Source organism: Sycon ciliatum, chromosome 6 (genome assembly GCF_964019385.1).
Source record: "Sycon ciliatum chromosome 6, ocSycCili1.1, whole genome shotgun sequence".
Taxonomy (NCBI): Eukaryota; Metazoa; Porifera; class Calcarea; order Leucosolenida; family Sycettidae; genus Sycon; species Sycon ciliatum.
Window position 1 is genome coordinate 29,241,100 of NC_088648.1, and position 11,466 is coordinate 29,252,565.

Below are 11,466 nucleotides of genomic sequence, written 5' to 3' on the forward strand. Positions count from 1 at the left end.
TCCGTTCTAGAATCATTTTCTCCTTTCTTGCTATTTGCAGCACTCACTTCCTTCGTCCCCAGGCGCTAAGCTTCTAATTGCAAAGAGACGATGGAAATATAGCTGTACATAACGAAAATAGCATTTTACAATGCGTGATTCGCAAACCAACAGGGTGGCAGTCAGGGCTAGTTAGTCGATCCTCAGTGTTTCATGCTTTCACAATGATCAGGCAACAGCCACAACTGCGGTGTTCGCCGCACGTTTTCGCAGCGATCAACTATATTATTGGCAACATAGAACGATAAGGTTCCAGCGCAGGTATGAATACTTGGAATAATGGCCTATGATTTTAGTTTGGGCTAGCAGAAGCCACGTTCGCCAGGCGTAGTGTCGCTGTCGATAAAGCATTATTGAATTTCTTTTGTAGTTTAGGGATAAAGAAGACATATGATTCCCGAATTCTGAAGCACACGCATATCTTACATATTTGTACACCTGCTTGCGAAGAAAAAATATACTCTGAACTGCGCAAAGCACCACAAAATTGGTTGCAATGATCTGATGCAACGTGGAGGTAATGAAAACTGCACTTTTTAAACATTTATATCTTCCTGCTTTCTGAATGGTGCAGGTGTCTTGTGCAGTAGTCAAGTTGCTCCTTCTAATGGAGCTATTGCTAGTGTGTCCTTGGAGGTTTATGGTGCAGCAATATTTACCTGCAATTCTGGATACAATGTAGTCGGTTCCAGCACATCAGTATGTCTTCCAAATGGAACTTGGTCGATTTCTCCACCAACGTGTCAGCGTAAGTACATGACTATAGAATCTGATAACCATCCATATGGGAAGACCAAAGAGGGGAAGGCAAGCGCAACGAAAACGAGCACAAGCTACAGTTCCAACTACCCTCTTTGGTCTTTCCATAACCTTGAACCTTCCAAGTTGGAAGGCTGTTGGTTAGCGCTACGGAGATGTGTTGAAGCTAGGTGTCAGGACGTTGAATGTCTCAGTACTCTGTCAGTTTTGTGCCTAGCTGTTGCACGTTCTGACTGTATATAGTATCTAGTTACAGTGGTGGAGAGTTGCTCTTAACTCGTTTCCATATGTCTTTTTCCTTTCTACTTTTAATAAAATTGTATAATTTATTATGTATGCACAAACATGCGTGCACATATAGATAGATTCAGTGGTATACGCATGAGTGTGTGCCAATAGGGCCACACGCCAATAATCGGATTGGTCTGTGCAAGTTGTACGGCAAACTTTCGGACAGTCTAAAAATATGACACAATGAATGTGGAATACCCACCAGTGTATAAGACTATTTCATATCTATTTCGCAGCGTTTGTGATTTTCGGAGCGTCCTCGGAGGCTGTTGATATTAATGTCCTCGCTTGGTTGATGACACAGTCACAAATTATCAAATTCACCTCAAATGCCATCAAATCTGCGTTCCGCGATACATGTACAGTGAACGGTGTTGAGGAAGGCCATGCAGCAATAAAACAGTCGAGACTCCCAAGCAGAGGATATGATTCGACAGCGTATTGAAGTACGAATTGTTCTAAACCATTTTCAAGACATAATTACAATATTTGAAGTGCGTCTTGAAACATGTTTAAAGTGCTTCGATCTATTTACCTTCGATCACCCCGAATCGATCCATCCACAGCTACTTGACGAATTTGCCAGTCAGTGCGGAGATGATTGAGCAGTTGAAGGTCGCGAGATGTCAGTGGCACTGGCAGGAAATGTACACAAGCGGATTATGAAATAATTCTAAGACCCAGGCATGATTCAAGAGCGGACTTTGATTTCTCCCTTCTTTTTATTTATTTATTAATTACAGCATATCATAGCACAGTGAGAACACCGGCCAATACAAAGAGAGAGGGTGTTAGACAACCACGGCAAGGAAGAGAGAAGGGGAGAAAAAAGAAAGAAAAAAAAAAATAGAAACCGGCACGAGCACCAGTCGACATTGCATTCTTGGAAAATTTTCTGCGAGTGCTGCCTTACCCTTTGAAAGCAGGAACGAGTGAAGAGGGACACTAGCAGCAGGTTCTAGCTAGGTCGCCAGAATTGCAGAAAAGCGAGAAGACGTTTCCTACAATGATTGATCGCTCAAAAATTATCGCTACCGAAATATTTACTGAAAATCTACAATTTTCAAACGATGCGCGCGCAGAGGGTGGGAGCCAGGTTAAGCATACGCCAATGTGAGCATCGTATTACGATGCTCACTTTGGCGTACCTCTGAATTCCCGAGAATCCAACGGAATCTAATGAACTGAGTATATTTTAATGGTAACAAGTGCATGAGAGGCTTGTACAACCATCATTTATGTGTGTTCTTTGAGGGTTAAATTGGCTTATGTTTGGAACAAAGATACAATTCTCATTCTTTCTATGTAGGTGTTCAATGTCCATCGATCGTTCCATCACCTTCCTTTGGATCTGTATTGTCAGGAAGTAATGCGGTATTCAATTCCAGAAAATATGAATGTCATCCTGGTTATCAACTTGAAGGTAGTTCACACACAATTTGTCTTTCAACTGGTGCATGGTCTCAGCCAACACCTAAGTGCAAACGTAAGGAACAATACTCGCATTCAAATACTTCCACTCGGTGAACCTTCAAAAAAGCACCACTGCCATCTCTACAAACAGTGTCCCAATACACAATGTTGTGAGGGATCAAACCCTCCCCAGTCGATTCGGAGTAGGCTAATGAAATTTGTGTTCCGAAAGCACTTCATTATACTGTTTACCAAGCCAAAAACAAGACTGGCGCACTCCCACAAGAATTTTTAAGATTATCTTCTTCTATGTTATGTAGGTGTTGTGTGCAGCGGTCAATTGACTCCTCTTAATGGAGCTATTGCTAGTATGTCCTTGGAGATAAATGGTGCAACAATATTCATTTGCAATTCAGGATATAATGTATCCGGCAGCAGTGCATCTGTGTGTCTTCCAAATGGAACTTGGTCAAGTTCACCACCAATTTGCCAGCGTAAGTCAAGGGCCAAAATTAATTCTGTGAACCATCCACTTCATACCCAGTGTTAGCAGCAACGTATATGTATAAACAGCAAACGGCGAAACAGTTGTGGCGTGATGTATAGTTTCTTTTGTTAATTTCCGAGATGAACACTAAAACATCCGACAGCTGATACAGAGGTAAAGGCATGTGAATCTATAATTTGAAACTCGGATGTTGAGCCATAAATAAATGTAGAAAGGAAAAGGACATAAGGATACGAGTTAAGGGTAACTCTCCATCACTGTAACTGGATACTATATACAGTCAGAAAGTGCAATAGCTAGGCACACAACTGACAAGAGTACTGAGACATTCAACGTCCTGACACCTAGCTTCAACACATCGCGCTACGGAGATGTGTTGAAGCTAGGTGTCAGGACGTCGAATGTCTCAGTACTCTTGTCAGTTGTGTGCCTAGGTATTGCAACTTTCTGACTGTATATAGTATCCAGTTACAGTGATGGAGAGTTACTCTTAACTCGTATCCTTTTCCTTTCTGAATCTATAGTTCACTGTTGTTTTCTGCTTTGATCAATGCTGTCCAATGTATCTTTCTTCTTGCTTTACAGGTATTAAATGTCCAACGAGTGTTCCATCGCCTTCTTTCGGAACCGTCAGCAACGGCACAAATGATGTATTCAGTTCCAGAAAGTATATTTGCAACTCAGGATATCAGTTGCAAGGTAGCTCACACACCATCTGTCTCTCAACCGGCGCATGGTCTGCTCCAACACCTACCTGCAAACGTAAGGGAAAAAGAATAAACCAGCTTCGTCTTTAGTTGGAGTAGTTTGGTCCTTTCGGCAAAATTCGTCAGGTCCTTCGCAGACAATATCACGGGCCCTGGCCAAATGTTTGAGTTCCCTCAACGTTGTCTGAAATTCTCAACCCATTTTTGAAATCGGGGGCAGAAATGTTTATTTTATCTCTACAAACACCAATAAAATACCAAACATGAGATGGAGCTAGGATAAGCACGCACGCTGAGAAAAGGGACAAGGACGAGGGTTCGTAATTATCGCTGAGCCCCTGGACCTTATTGATGTTTTCAGACTTCCCAAAGCCGGACATTGCATAGGCGAGCATGGGAGGGATAATACACTGAAATATGCTTACTAGGCATTCACTGGGTTGAGGGTAAGATGCAAACGGGCAGAAATTGACTGCCACCACCAGGACTCGAACCAGGGACCGTGAAGCCAGCGAGATACCCTAACCACTGAGCCGTGGGGCAGCTGTCATTCTACCAGAGAGTGTTCAACATTTCCTTCAGTCATCGTAACTCACGCTTCCTTTGAATCCACACTGGCTGGTGTTACGCAGCCTTCACTGTACATCAAAGAAAGAATCTGACGAAATATTTTTCTGCTCCCATACATTGCAGGCGTTTCTTGCAGCAGTCAAGTTGCTCCCATGAATGGTTCGATTGCTACGGCGTCTTTGGAGATTAATGGTGCAACAACCTTCAGCTGTTACTCAGGATACAATGTACTCGGCAGCATTTCGTCTGTTTGTCTTTCAAATGGAACTTGGTCCAGTTCACCACCAATTTGCCAACGTAAGTCTATGGACTCGGGTGGTGAGCCAAGGTTAAATTTATAGTATAGAAAAATGGACCAAGAAACTACAAATTACCCCTCTTCATTTTTTCCATAATTTATAACCTTTCAAGTTGGAAGGCTGTTGGTGTGCGTATCCAAGATGTGCTAGAGCTGTTGGGCAGTTAGTTGTAGAACGCACTACCGTCAGTCAGTGTCGGGCAAATTTATCGCATGAACAGATTGTTTAGTACCTGGTGGTGTTAGTGGACATTATAGCGTACCTTGTAGTTCCTTCGTCCTTTTTTCTTTACTATAAGTCCATGGCTTCGTAGGTCTGCTAGCCATCCCCTGCATATCCAGCGAACAACAAACGAGGCACAGAAAAGAACGTTTCAAATTTTATTTGTCAGTTTCCCAAATCAACATGGCAACCATCAGACAAATGATACAAACCCGATTGAAGTAAAGGCATGTGCTTTATTTATTATTTATTCAACATCTTATGGCTTCCGATGGAAGCCAAAACGGGAAGATGTGGGTGATAGCCAACCATGGTAAAAGAGGGAGAAGATTATATACATGAAAAGGAAACAGACGAAAAGCTATATTGATTAGTTTTTACTTGCAAGTATTATTATTATCATGGTGCACTCAGTCATCAGCAGGCCCTCAGATTCACTTTAAATTCTTTCAATGATGCAGAAGTCTTCACTGAGTCGGGAAGTTGTAGCCATGCACACTAGCCCTGGAAGAATGTCGATCTTGTGAATTGCGTTGACTTGGCCTTGGGAAGAGACACTTTGTTTCTGGTTGAGCGGCCCGAAACAAACCAGTTTTAAGGCTTTATATGTTCAGGAACACAACCCATGAGCATTCGATGAACCAATATACAGAGGCAAGTTAGTCGGCGTTGCTCTAACGAAGTAGTATGAGCTAATAAGTACAACTCATTGGAGGGAAAGGAAGGGTTCTTCGAGAACAAAATTTTTAGAACTTTCTTATGATGAACTTCAATGGAATCGGATAAGACCTTAGCTAGGCCACACCAGGCTGTGGCAGCATATTCAAACAATGGAAGCAGATTCATTTTATATATAGCGGAACGGCACGGAATAGAGACATGTTTACAATGACTTTTAATATAGCCAAGAGCACGGCTGACTTTATTACAAATGTAATCTACATGAGCCGACCAGGACATGGATGAATCGAACATTACCCCTAGGTGTTTGTGCTCCTTTACCGTCTGAATTTCTGTGGGTGAATTGGGAAAGGTGAACTTAAACATTGAGGCAGAATCTGTTAGAAACAGTACTCTGGTTTTGAAACGTTTGCCTGAAGCCTCCAACTGGACATCCAGGTGACAATCATATTTATCGCGTCTTGCAACTCTGACTCAAGAGGTGGCACATCACCCAAATGGGCCAAAATCACAAGTCCGTGGACATTTCTGGGTGTAACTCAGCACTAGAACATTGGATTCAGTTCAAATTTTCAGGGTGGCTCCCATGTGCATCAGGGAGGAGATTGACAGCATTAGTAGGCACATACGCGAATACATTCCAATCTTTCACGCAAATTCAAAAATGGAAATTTGCGATTTTGCGATGTTTGATAAATTTTCAGCAGAAAGTACTGAGAACAGTTGTGAATAATGATATTTTTCAATTTACAGACTCTATGCAGTTATGTTGAGGTGCCGAACCTCCAAAATAGGACAGAAGGAAACAAAGAAGCAGACTACAATCACACCAAAGTTCTGTTTCCGGCCATAAGAAAACGATCAGAATGTTTGAAGACATCAAATGCATTTTCTGCTTCACTCTACACAAGAAAAGAGAGGTTCAGCACCTGCGAAATTCGAAGCAGATGCGACTACATATGAGGTTTGTTATTCTAGCATGAATAGCACTAAAGTTATGCCGGAAATACTGTCAACATGTCCTACGAAAATCACTAAAAAACTATGTATGTTGGGCCAGCTAAAATCCACCCGTGGTGTACGTTACACCCTCTCGCTCAGGAGCTGCATCACCAAACCCCATCTTTTTGGGCTCGTTGACTCTTCCTTGCATCTTGCTTGCTTGAGGATGACTTTCAAAACCTTGTGGTACTGCTTCTTGCGGTCGAGACCCTGCAGTGCACTACTTGTGAGGGTGCCAGAGCTGCATGCCATTTCGGTCAATACGGCTTCCAGTTGTTCATACCCATCGTTAAAGATGATGACAGCCAAATACACAGCTGTTTCCACCACCTTGGCGCTGCAGAATAGCTCCATTGGGCAGATCTGCCAGATGAGGCTGTTGATCGCTTCATTGGCGTTCTGGGTGGCACCACATGTACACCGCTCCAACAAACTTGTCTCGGCCAGACGTACATAAATAGGCTTCACGGCATCACGGATTGCGGGTGACAGACTCTTGGTGTGGCTGTAGGATCTCTTCTCAGCCCTGGCCTTCTGCCATCCACACCAGGAAGTGGAGCCATCAGGACAAAATTCATGGTTGGGCGTCTGGTCAGTGGGAAAGGTATGACAAAAGTATGCCCATATCGCCCGTGCCATATCTATCACTGCCCCTGAATTCCCCCGTATGGCCATTCCGTAATAATTCTGCGTGGAGTTGATCAGCACATCAGTCAACATCAACGACTTTGTGGACATCCCAGGCAATCGAAGTCTGGACACCACAGAGAGAGCTGAATCCCCTCTTCATCCAAGTACCATCTGTTGTAACTGCGATGTCTACCGGCTCGCCTTCAGACTCGCCACTTCTCAGCGCGTCGGCAACTGTGGCCATGCTGTGGTTGGCTACTTTCTTTGCTGCTGCATGGAGTGTATCCCTATGTTTGAGAAAAGCACTGTTGGCTACAGGAGGTGGAATATCCAGGATGGCACTTGTCTTGCACAGGGCTTCCCGCGATCTACCAATACGACGCATGGCAAGCACGCTCTTCCTGTTGACCTCACAGAATTTCTTGCCCACAGGTGTCTCTGCCATTTGGGAAGTTGTCTCGGCTCCACAGTCATCACAGCACAAAATCAAAGTCGTGGATCTGCCTGCCAGCCTGCCTGCCAGATCTGCCTGCCTCCACGAGCTGAAGAGCCCTACGTTGCATACTGAGCACACACAGCTATCAGCGACCAGGCGGCTTGCAATGATGGCAAATGAATTATTCAATTTCTTTGTGAGCCATGATCATCAGGCTGCTCAACATCATCTCTATCCTCATCAAACCCGTCTGCAGCACAGCTAGCATCCCAATCACCACCATCACCATCAGAAACAGTCTCCACTAGAAGTGGTGGAACATCTTCAGGTAAACTGCGATCGCTCTCAGATTCAGAATCACTTGGTGGAATTTGAATTTTTTTAGAATATTCAAGCGAATTGATTTCCTTTGAAAGCTCGCTTTCTGCTCTTGTATCGACGACTGCCCTTTCTCTTGTTGCCCATAGTCTCACTATGAAGCTATCGACAATGCTACACAAACCAGCTGACATTTCTGTCGTTCTAAAACTACAAGAAGGCCAACCGACGGCAACCGTCGTCCTCAAGGCTCAACTGATTCTTCAACTTTCGAAAAATAGTGAAAAATCGTGATTTTGGAAAAAAAGAGCGGCGCGTGGAAAATCTGGTCTTGTAACCATGGCAGTCAAAGCAGCGTGTCTTTCTCCGCAGACGGTGGGAGTTTGAGCAAAATCCACCACTACTTTGAAGTTTCATAATAATTTCCTAAAAGTTGAAGTTTTTCAATTTTAATATGGCAATAAGTAGGACGAGCTGAAGCGACATGTGGACTACTTTATTAACAATGTAAGCGATGGAGACGATGCAAGAAACGACCTAAAGGGTAAGGAAAAATACATGTAAGAAGAAAAAGGGCAATGGAAAAAAAGATGATTCGAACAAGTTTTCGTACAACACTCTTCAGGAATCACCGTTGTACTAAAGAACAAAATGAGAACAAAGGAAATAATATAGCAATCAAGGTAGGGTGACACGATACAATGACAGCACTGGAATATCGAGGTGCTATTTCTCACAAAAGTGTGCAGAACACAAGGGTATACAAGTAAGAACTAAGCGTGACAAGTGTGTATCAGCAACAAAAACAAAAAAGTGAGAACGAATGATAATAATAATAACAATAATAAACAAGAAGGTGACAAAACACTACACAAAAGAACATTATTTGAACAATTTTAGGGTAATAACACTATCTTTCTGGACACACAAATTCGGCTTATGAATGCGCTGACAAACAGCTTCCAAAACTTGTAACTGCAAAAGATAACCATGACGAGCACGGCACAAAACAGAAAAACAGGAATCAGAATAAGTACGACAACAGTCAGTACTAGAAACCAAATGATGGTATACTGAAGACTTATTACGAGACGGACGCACACAATCTCGACTCACGCGCACACCCTCACACTCACTCTCACCCCCACCCAGCTCACCTTCTCCCTCACTGTCCGAATCAGAACCTGCTCCGTCATCCACAGCGGTTCGACTCTCCTCCTCACTTGCATCGTCCTGCGTCTCACCTTCACCACCCACGCCAACCGTGAATGCCGTTGCCTTCATGTCAGTCGTCGTCCTTTCCGATTGTTTCCTTTGTATTTTTACCGTGAATTCATAGGTCCGGTTGTAATCTGCTGTAGATCTCCGTGGTCTGTCATTTGCTGCTTTGTTTTGTGGATTAGTTGTCTGACATGAAGGCATGAAGGCCGCTGTGGATGACGGAGCAGGTTCTGATTCGGACAGTGAGGGAGAAGGTGAGCTGGGTGGGGGTGAGAGTGAGTGTGAGGGTGTGCGCGTGAGTCGAGATTGTGTGCGTCCGTCTCGTAATAAGTCTTCAGTATACAATCATTTGGTTTCTAGTACTGACTGTTGTCGTACTTATTCTGATTCCTGTTTTTCTGTTTTGTGCCGTGCTCGTCATGGTTATCTTTTGCAGTTACAAGTTTTGGAAGCTGTTTGTCAGCGCATTCATAAGCCGAATTTGTGTGTCCAGAAAGATAGTGTTATTACCCTAAAATTGTTCAAATAATGTTCTTTTGTGTAGTGTTTTGTCACCTTCTTGTTTATTATTGTTATTATTATTATTATCATTCGTTCTCACTTTTTTGTTTTTGTTGCTGATACACACTTGTCACGCTTAGTTCTTACTTGTATACCCTTGTGTTCTGCACACTTTTGTGAGAAATAGCACCTCGATATTCCAGTGCTGTCATTGTATCGTGTCACCCTACCTTGATTGCTATATTATTTCCTTTGTTCTCATTTTGTTCTTTAGTACAACGGTGATTCCTGAAGAGTGTTGTACGAAAACTTGTTCGAATCATCTTTTTTTCCATTGCCCTTTTTCTTCTTACATGTATTTTTCCTTACCCTTTAGGTCGTTTCTTGCATCGTCTCCATCGCTTACATTGTTAATAAAGTAGTCCACATGTCGCTTCAGCTCGTCCTACTTATTGCCATATTAAAATTATTTTTTCAATTTTGGTATTCAATAACAATTGCATAGCGCAACTTTAATGCTCCATAACTTCGGATCGGTGCAACCGATCGACCTCAAATTTTTACAGAGCATTCTTCAGGGCACATACCACCAGCAACAAAATCCACTTCGGGGAGATTTCGATTTTTTAGCATTTTTGGGTGATGTGCCACCTTTTCAAGCTGTTTGATAGTTTACTATTGTTTTCAGTTTCCACAAAAAGGCATCAGGTGCATCTTTCCTTCTTCTTATACAGGTATAAAATGCCCAACGACTGTTGCCTCGCCTTATTACGGAAACGTCACCACCGGCACAAATGATGTATTCAGTTCCAGAAAGTATATCTGCAACGCTGGTTATCAATTGCAAGGTAGCTCACACACCATCTGTCTCTCAACCGGCGAATGGTCTGGTCCAACACCTACCTGCAAACGTAAGGGATTTAAGAGACCCAAACCAGCTTCATTCTGAAGAAAGAAATTGACCGTCACCAGCCTTTCCATCAAACCAGCTTCGTTTTGATTTTGATTATTATGGTCCTTTAGTAGCATTGGTCATGACGTTCGGAGACAATATCTTGAAACACCAATAATCACGGGATCTGGCCAAATGGTCGAGTCCGAAAATTGTTGGCTCAACCCAGTGCGACAGTGGGCCAGAAATAACGTCTGGGATTTTGGGAGAACGAAGGTTCCCAGGGGTTGCGGAGGTCCTGGATCTTATCGATCTTTTCAGACTTCGTTAAGCCTGGCGTTTGTTTTGTTTCCATTTAATAACATAATTATTAACTTCGGAAAATAGCTCCATTGCACACCGTACATAATAGGTTCTCAGCTGCATCGAATAGATTTCCTAATGCCAATATTTCGCCCATTGGGCATCATCAGGGCATCCATAGCGAGAATGCTTGATCCGGGTTCTCAATTGTGTGTACTAGGCTCTGCACCTTGGTGCATTGAGCACTCTCACGAGCAACCAAAACTCCATCTGTGTAAGTGTACTTCGAAGTATGTATAGAGAATAATTATTGTGAGTATTGTGTGTTGGTTGAGTAGTGTATTTTGTCGTGCTAGCCGCTTGTCACAGTTAAAGGTACTGGCTGTAAAATTCCACTTGCGCATATCACTAATCTTATGTAATCACATCTCTCACACTTAGATTTTCGTACACTAACTTTTCTTTCCCAACGTTCTCGTACTACGAGATAATACAATCACCCTTGTACGTGTTTTGATATTTTTTTATTTTTGTAACTTCCAATCAGTACATTGTAGCACAGTTGAACACATAATTATATTTGTCGGTTTTTTCCCCTTATTTTTCGATTTAAATTCACTGATGACCATCCAGGAAAAACGATTATGAGTTACTCTCGTATACACTACATAATT